Source organism: Bos grunniens, chromosome X, assembly GCF_055505025.1.
Source record: "Bos grunniens cultivar Pamir isolate PY7600 chromosome X, Bosgru_T2T1.0, whole genome shotgun sequence".
NCBI lineage: Eukaryota > Metazoa > Chordata > Mammalia > Artiodactyla > Bovidae > Bos > Bos grunniens.
Window position 1 is genome coordinate 101,462,982 of NC_141194.1, and position 9,642 is coordinate 101,472,623.

Below are 9,642 nucleotides of genomic sequence, written 5' to 3' on the forward strand. Positions count from 1 at the left end.
CTATGAAAGTGCTGCACTCAATATGCCATTAACTTTGGAAAACTCAGCAGTGGCCACAGGACTGGAAAAGGTCAGTTTTCATTCCAATCCCAAAGAAAGGCAATGCCAAAGAATGCTCAAACTACCACACAATTGCACTCATCTCACATGCTAGTAAAGTAATGCTCAAAATTATCCAAGCCAGACTTCAGCAGTATGTGAACCGTGAAATTCCAGATGTTCAAGCCAATTTTAGAAAAGGCAGAGGAAGCAGAGATCAAATTGCCAACATCTGCTGGATCATGGAAAAAGCACAAGAGTTCCAGAAAAAACATCTATTTCTGCTTTATTGACTATGCCAAAGCCTTTGACTGTGTGGATAACAATAAACTGAGCAAAATTCTGAAAGAGATGGGAATACCAGACCACCTGACCTGCCTCTTGAGAAACCTGTATGCAGTTCAGGAAGCAACAGTTAGAACTGGACATGGAACAACAGACTGGTTCCAAATAGGAAAAGGAGTACGTCAAGGCTGTATATTGTCACCCTGTTGGTTTAACTTATATGCAGAGTACATCATGAGAAACGCTGGACTGGAAGAAACACAAGCTGGAATCAAGATTGCCAGCAGAAATATCAATAACCTCAAATATGCAGATGACACCACCCTTATGGCAGAAATTGAAGAGGAACTAAAAAGCCTCTTGATGAAAGTGAAAGAGGAGAGTGAAAAAGTTGGCTTAAAGCTCAACATTCAGAAAATGAAGATCATGACATCTGGCCCCATCACTTCATGGGAAATAGATGGGGAAACAGTGGAAAAAGTGTCAGACTTTATTTTTGGGAGCTCCAAAATCACTGCAGATGGTGATTGCAGCCATGAAATTAAAAGATGTTTACTCCTTGGAAGGAAAGTTATGACCAGCCTAGAGAGCCTATTCAAAAGCAGAGACATTACTTTGCCAACAATGGTCTGTCTAGTCAAGGTTATGGTTTTTCCAGTAGTCTTGTATGGATGTGAGAGTTGGACTGTGAAGAAAGCTGAGTGCCGAAGAATTGATGCTTTTGAACTCTGGTGTTGGAGAAGACTCTTGAGAGCCCCTTGGACTGCACAGAGATCCAACCAGTCCATTCTAAAGGAGATCAGTCCTGGGATTTCTTTGGAAGAAATGATGCTAAAGCTGAAACTCCAGTACTTTGGTCACCTCATGCGAAGAGTTGACTCATTGGAAAAGACTCTGATGCTGGGAGGGATTGGGGGCAGGAGGAGAAGGGGAAAACAGAGGATAAAATGGCTGGATGGCATCACTGACTCAATGGACATGAGTATGAGTGAACTCCAGGAGTTGGTGGTGGACAGGGAGGCCTGGCGTGCTGCAATTCATGGGGTCACAAAGAGTTGGACACGACTGAGTCACTGAACTGACTGACTTATGGTTTTAGAAAGTGTTCTAGTTTCATTCTTTTACGAGTGGTTAACCAGTTTTGCCAGCACCAATTGCTAAAGAAATTGTCTTTTCTCCATTGTGTATTTTTCTTCCTTTATCAAAGATGAAGTATATATAGAAGTGTGGGTTTATCTCTGGGCTTTCTATTCTGTACCATTGATCTATGTTTCTGTCTTTGTGCAGTACCATACTGTCTTGATGACTGTTACTTTTTTATAGCCTGCCCTCAGTCAGGTTGATACTTCCAGTTCCATTCTACTTTCTCAAGATTGCTTTGGCTATTCAAACTTTTTTTTGTATTTCCATACAAATTGTGAAATTATTTGTTTTAGTTCTGTGGAAAATGCCATTGCTAGCTTGATAGGGACTGCATTGAATCTATAGATTGCTTTGAGTAGTATATTAATTTTCACTATATTGATTCTTCTGATCCATGAACATGGTATATTTCTCCATCTATTTGTGTAATCATTGATTTCTTTCATCGGTGTTTTATAGTTTTCTATATATAGGTCTTTTGTTTCTTTAAGCATATTTATTCCTATTTATTCCTTTTTGTGGCAATGGTGAATGGGATTGTGTCCTGAATTTCTCTTTCTTTTTCCTCATTGTTAGTTTATAGGAATGCAATGTATTTATTTGTGTCACTTTCATATTCTACAGCTTTACTATATTCATTGATTAGCTTTAGTAACTTTCTGGTGGAGTCTTTAGGGTTTTCTATGTAGAGGATCATATCATCTGCAAACAGTGAGAGTTTTACTTCTTTTCCAATCTGGATTCCATTTATTTCTTTTTCTGCTCTGATTTCTGTGGCCAAAACTGCCAAAACTATGTCGAATAGTAATGGTGAGAGTAGGCATCCATGTCTTGTTCCTGACTTTATGGGAAATTCTTTGAATTTTTCACCATTGAGGATAATGTTTACTGTGGGTCTGTTTTATATATCTTTTATTATATTGAGGTATGTTCAATGGCAACATACTCCAGTACTCTTGCCTGAAGAATCCCATGGACAGAGGAACCTGGGGGGCTGCCATCTATGGGGTCGCACAGAGTTGGACACGACTGAAGCAACTTAGCAGCAGTAGCAGCAGCATATTCTTTCTATGCCTGCTTTCTGAAGGGTTTTTATCATAATGTATGTTTAATTTTGTTAAAGGCTTTCTCTGTAATTATTGAGATAATCATATTTTTTTTATTTTTCAATTTGTTAATGTGGTGTATTAGATTGATTGATTTGTGAATATTAAAGAATTCTTGCATCCCAGGGATAAAGCCCACTTGGTCATGATGTATGATCTTTTGAAATGTTGGATTCTTATTGCTAGAATTTTGTTGAGGATTTTTGCATCTATGTTCATCAGAGATATTGGCCTGTAGTTTTCTTTTTATGTGGCATCTTTGTCTGGTTTTGGCATTAGGGTGATGGTGGCCTCATCGAATGAGTTTGGAAGTTTACCTCCCTGTGCAAATTTCTGGAAGAGTTTGAGTAGGATAGGTGTTAGCTCGTCTCTAAAGTTTTGATACAATTCAGCTTTGAAGCCCTCTGATCCTGGGCTTTTACTTTTTGGAAGATTTCTGATTACAGTTTCAGTTTCTGTGCTTGTGATGAGTCTGTTAAGATTTTCTATTTCTTCCTGGTTCAGTTTTCGAAGGTTACACATTTCTAAGAATTCATCCATTTCTTCCAGGTTGTCCATTTTATTGGCATACAGTTGCTGATAGTAGTCTCTTATGATCCTTTATATTTCTGTGTTGTCTGTTGTGATTTCTCCATTTTCATTTCAAATTTTGTTGATTTGATTATTCTCCCTTTTTTTCTTGATGAATCTGGCTAATGGTTTGTCAATTTTATTTGTCTTCTCAAAGAACCAACTTTTAGGTTTGTTGATTTTGGCTATGGTTTCCTTTGTTTCTTTTGCATTTTTTTCCACCATAATTTTTATGATTTCTTTCCTTGTACTAATCCTGGGGTGCTTCATTTTTTTTCTACTTGTTTTAAGTGTAGAGTTAGGTTATTTATTTAATTTCTCTCTTATTTCTTGAGGTAGGCTTGTATTGCTATGAACCTTCCCCTTAGCACTGCTTTTAAAGTGTCCCAAATGTTTTGGGTTGTTGTGTTTTCTTTTTCATTTGTTTCTATGCATATTTTTATTTCTTTTTTTTTTAATTTCTTCTGTGGTTTGTTGGTTATTTAGAAGTGCATTGTTTAGCCTCCATATGTCTGTGGTTTTAATATTTTTTTTCCTGTATTTGACATCTAATCTTACTACATTGTGATCAGAAAATACGCCTGAGATGATTTCAATTTTTTTTTGAATTTACCAAGGATAGATTTATGGCCCAGGATGTGATCTATCCTGGAGAAGGTTCCATGAACACTTGAGAAAAAGGTGAATTTCATTGTTTTAGGGTGAAATGTCCTATAGATACCAATTAGTTCTAACTGGTCCATTGTATCATTTAAAGTTTGTGTTTACTTGCTAATTTTATGTTTAGTTGATCTACCCATAGTTGAGAGTGGGATATTAAAGTCTCACACTATTATTGCATCACTGTTAATTTCCCCTTTCATACTTGTTTGCATTTGCCTTACATATTGCTGTGCTCATATGTTGGATGCATATATATTTATAATTGTTATATCTTCTTCTTTGATCCTTTGAGCTTATGTAGTGTCCTTCTTTGTCTCTTTTCATGGCTTTTATTTCAAAGTCTATTTTATCTGATATGAGTATCACTATTTCTGCTTTCTTTTGGTCTCCATTTGTGTGAAATATTTTTTTCCAGCCCTTCACTTTCAGTCTGTATGTGTCCCTTGTTTTGAGGTGGGTCTCTTGTAGACAGCATATATAGGGGTCTTGTTTTTGTATCCATTCAGCCAGTCTTTGTCTTTTGGTTGGGACATTAAACCCATTTACATTTAAGGTAAATATTGATAAGTATGGTCCAATTGCCATTTACTATTTTTTAATTCAAATTTATAAACCTTTTCTGTGTTTCCTGTGTAGAGACCATTCTTTTAGCACATGTTGGAGAGCTGGTTTGGTGGTGCTGAATTCTCTCAGCTTTTGCTTTTCTGTAGAGTTTTTCATTTCTCCTTCATATTTGAATGAGATCCTTGCGGGGTGCAGTAACCTGGGTTGTAGGTTTTTCTCTTCCATCACGTTAAGTGTGTCTTGTCATTCTGCTCTGGCTTGAAGAGTTTCTATTGAAAGATCAGTTGTTATCCTTATGAGCATCCCCTTGTGAGTTATTTATTATTTTTCCCTTGCTGCTTTTAATATTTGTTATTTGCTTTTTATCTTTGTTAATTTGTTTGATATGTGTCTTGTGGAGTTTCCCTTTGGGTTTATCTTGTTTGGCAGTCTCTGGGTTTCTTGTACTTGAGTGGCTATTTCCTTCCCCATTTTAGGGAAGATTTCAACCATTACCTCCACAAGTATTTTCTCATGACCTTTCTTTTTGTTGTCTTCTTTTGAGATTCCTATGATTCTAATTTTGGGCTGTTTAACACTGTCCCAGAGGTCTCTGAAGTTGTCCACATTTCTTTAATTCTTTTTTTCTTTTTTCCTCTCTGCTTCATTTATTTCTACCATTCTATCTTCCACCTCACTTATCCTATTTTCTACCTCAATTATTCCTCTGTTGGTTCCCTCCAGAGTGCTTTTGATCTCAGTATTGCATTACTCATTGACTCTTTTTTATTTCTTCTAGGTCCTTGTTAAACTTTTCTTTCATCTTCTCAATCCTTGTCTCCAAACTATTTATTTGTAACTCCATTTTGTTTTCAAGATTTTGGATCATTTTTACTATCATTATTCTGAATTCTTTTTCAGGTAGACTCCCTATCTCCTCCTCTTTTGTTTGGTTTGATGGGCTTTTGTCATGTTCCTTTACATGTTGAATATTTCTATACCTTTTCATCTTGTTTAGGTTGCTGTGTTTGGGGTGGCCTTTCTGTACCCTCGAAGTCTGTGGTTCCTCTTTATTGTGGAGGTTCCTCCCTGTAGGTGGGGTTGTATGAGTGGCTTGTCAAGATTCCCTGGTTAGGGAAGCTCGTGTTGCTGTTCTGGTGGGTGGATGTGGATCTCTTCTCTCTGGAGTGCAGTGAAATGTCCAGTTTTGAGGTGTCTATGGGTTTGGTGTGACTTTTGGCTGCCTGTATTTTTGTGTTCAGTGTTATGTACCTGTGTTGTTGGAAATAGCTTGGTATGTCTTGCTCTGAAATTTGTTGGCTGTTGTGTGGAGCTTGATTTCAGTGTAGGTATGTAGGCTTTTGGATGAGCTCTTTTTGATTAATGTTCCCTGGAGTCAGGAGTTTTCTGGTGATTTCATGTTTTGGATTTAAGCCTCTTGCCTCTGGCTTTCAGTCTTACTCTTACAGTAGCCTCAATCCATACAGCACCTATTTATTGTAAAACATCTAGGTTAATGAGAAAAGAGTCTCCATAGTAGGGGACACCTATACAGGCTCATAGAGTTACATGGAGAAGAGAATAAGGAGGAGGGAGATAGAGGTGACCAGGAGGAGAAGAGGGGGAATCAAAAGGGGAGAGAACAATCTAACCAGTAATCAATTCCCTATTTGCTCTCCACAGTCTGGAACTCTCAGAGAAATTAACAGAGTTCCATAGAGAAGAGAAGAGGGAGGAAGGAGATAGAGGTGACTAGGATGAGAGGAGAGGGAGTCAAAAGGAGAGAGACCAATCTAGCCTGTTATCAGTTCCCTGAGTTTTCTCCACAGCCCAGAATACCCTAAGAGATTCACAGAGTTAAGTAGAGAAGAGAAGGGGGAGGGAGGAGATAGAGGTGACCTTGGGGAGAAAAAAGATAGTCAAAAGGGTGAGAGAGCCATCAAGCCAGTAATCACACTCCTAAGTAAAAATGCGTACTTTAGATTGAATTCTTAAAGGTACAGAATTGATAACAAATATCAAAAAGCAAAGATTAAAAATCTAGCATAGATGTTAGACTCTCAAATGTACATTAAAAAAAAAAGAAAATCTTGAAATTTATAAAAAAATATATGAAATTTGATTTAAATATAGGGTCTTTTTTTTGCAATGTAATAGTAGGTTTTAAAAAGAAAAACTAAAGGAGTAATAAAGAAATTTTAAAAATTAAAAAAAAAACTTAAAAAAATGATAACAGTAAAATATATCTAGGTATTTCTCTGGAGGTGTTGAGGGCAGTGTGGGATCAGTTCAGTTTCAGATAGTTCCTTGTTCCACCTTATACTTCTTCTCAAGGTCTATAGGACCCTTCCAATGTAGCCAATGCTAACTACATAGTTTTAATCTGTTGCACTTGTCATTTCCAAATCGGTTCCCTCTTCTTTGTTTATTTTAGCTTCCTCTGTTTGCAAATCTCTTCAGTATCTAACTTCTGACCTGACACAAGTGGGTGAAGGTGGTCATTTATTTACTTGTTCAGATGTGCTGCAGGGAGGGAGGGACACTGCAAATATCAATGGTGTGTGTGGGGAATGCTCACAGTGTCTGGGCCACACTGAGTTTGCCCCTGCTCAAAGTGTGTGCTTTCCCGGTTGCTCTGCCGGGGAACTGTCTAAAGCAGGTCCTGGGTTGCGTGCACTTCCCAGGACTAAGCCACTCAGGTTCAGGTTCTCGGGTAGTCGACAAAGGCACAGACTCGGTTGGGTCTGCGTTTTGTGTCCTTCCCAGTTTCGAGCAGCTCAGGCGACCACGTGCTTGGTGAACGCACACTTTCCAGGTGGAGCAGTGTGTCTTATCACCTCCCTGTTCCCAGCCACTCAGTTTTCTGGGTGCACAGTGGGAACGACGTCTCAGGTGTGCCTTGTGTTTCCTCTGGGAATCTGATCTCTGGCTGCGACCCTCCTGGCAGATGTCAACTATCCAGGATCCCAGGAAGACTTGCTTAGCAACTGGTCACAGTTTGGTAGAGGATGCCATCTCTGGGGCTAAGTTGACTTCTAGCTCTGGCTGTTGCCCACCTGCCTCCCTGCCTCCAGTGTGGGATGGTCTGGTCCTCTGCCAGCTAACTCTCCTCTGGTATTCTCTCAGTTATTTGTTCTGTGAACAGGCCTGGCAGTGCCTTAGGTTAGAGCTTTTCACAGAGAAGTTCTCTCTCTCTCCCTCTCCTTCCTCTTTTTTTTTTTTTTTTCTTCTCTCTGTCTGGCTATCCCATGGTTTGTGTTGCTATCTCATGTTGGCTCCCTCAGATTGCCCTCAGGGCATTCAGGCCTGGTCCTTACCTTAAGCAATGCAGACTGCACCTCCCTGTTCAGCCCCCAGTTGCTGGTGGCTGACATGAGGGTATGGGCTACTTCTCTGCTGATAGTTGAAGTTAGCTGCATAATCTGTGGGGTTTATTTATTTATTTTTTCCTCCTTATTATGTTGCCTTCTGAGATTCCAAAACTTCCCAGAGACACGCTGGTGAGAGGGTTTCCTGGTGTTTCAAAACTTCTCCTCTTTTACAACTCTCTCCCCAGGACAGTTCCCCATCCCTAACTCTTGCCTCTCTTTTTATCTTTTATATTTTGTCCTACCTCCTTTCAAAGACAATGGGCTGCCTTTCTGAGTGCCTGGTGTCCTCCGCCAGTGTTCAGAAGTTGTTTTGTGGTATTTGCTCAGTGTTCAACTGATCCATCAATGAATTTATTGGGGAGAAAGTGGTCTCGCCATCCTATTCCTCCACCATCTTAGGACCCCTCCCCAAAGGTTTGCTGATTTTCTTATCTCTGATCAAATTTGGTATTTAAACTGCCTAGTGAATGTTTATGTCAGTTATTGTATTTTTTTGGCTTAAGAGTTTGTATTTTATTAATTTTTATGTCTTTCTCTTTGTTGTTACTCTCATTGTTCACATATCAATTTTCTGATTTCCTTTAGTTGTTTTTTATTTAGCTTTTTGAGTATGTTAATGCAGTTGTTTTAAATTCTTGTCCTAGTAAATTCTATGCCAAAGCTGCTTCATGGATAATTTCTGCCAATTTAATTTATTCTTTTGACTGACCACATTTCCTTTTCTTTGCGTCCCTTATTGATTTCTTGTTGAAAATTGGGTATTTAATTATAATGCAATAACTCAGGAAATTAAATAGTTTTCTTACCCAAGGGCTTGTTATGCTTGTTTTGTTGATGGCTGTAGTAGTCTGTTTTGAAATCATTCAAAAATGATTTTTTTTCCAAAGGCTATCCCTTGTCATATGTATGAAGACTCTTTTTCTTAGCTCATATTCAGGTAATGCTTTGAAAGATAATTCCTTGAATTCAAGGAGCTGAAAGGGACAATAATCCCAATCACTCTGCCCCACCTAAATAAAAAGAAAGTGAGCAATCTCTTTCTCAGTCTTTCTGATTGTTTCTCAGGTGCATCATTTTTTTACCAATTAGCTATACTTGCTCTGAGCATAGGATCCAAATGAAAAATGAAGATCTTCTCAAGAGTTTTCTGAATATGCATTCTGTCTGGACATGCATGTAGCCTTCAAATTTTCCCATATATGTTGCTGCTTCTGAATGTCCTAATTTCCCAAGAAGTCATATCCCATATTATCTGGGCATTAGATTGTGTGTGTGTCTTCACTCAGAATCTCTTGCCCCAGGTATATTTGGGTATGTAGCCTCATTGTAGTTTTTATGAGTGGTAAGGCCCTTCAGATATTCCCAGACAGCTTAGATATATGATTTATAAATAAGATATGCTATGCTCCTGCTATTCCAGATATGGGACTACAAACTGACTTCCTATCGTTCAAGATGAAGACCATTTCAGCCGCACTATGCAGAGTGAAATTAAAGCTTTCCTACCATTTTGAAGATGTTTTTTTCTTGATTGAATGTTTGCTTGGTTGCCATAAAACTTTGATTGTTTTTCAGAGCTTCCACAAAGTTTTTCAGATAGCTAATGGTTAAATTCAGAGAAGGCAATGACACCCCACTCCAGTACTCTTGCCTGGAAAAATCTCATGGGTGGAGGAGCCTGGTAGGCTGCAGACCATGGGGTTGTGAAGAGTCGGAAACGACTGAGCGACTTCACTTTTCACTTTCATGCACTGTAGAAGGAAATGGCAACCCACTCCAGTATTCTTGCCTGGAGAGTCTGAGGGACGGGGAAGCCTGGCTAGCTGCCATCTATAGGGTTGCACAAAGTTGGACACGACTGAAATGACTTAACAGCAACAGCAGCAATAGTTAAATTATATATATATATTTCTAAGGGTGAA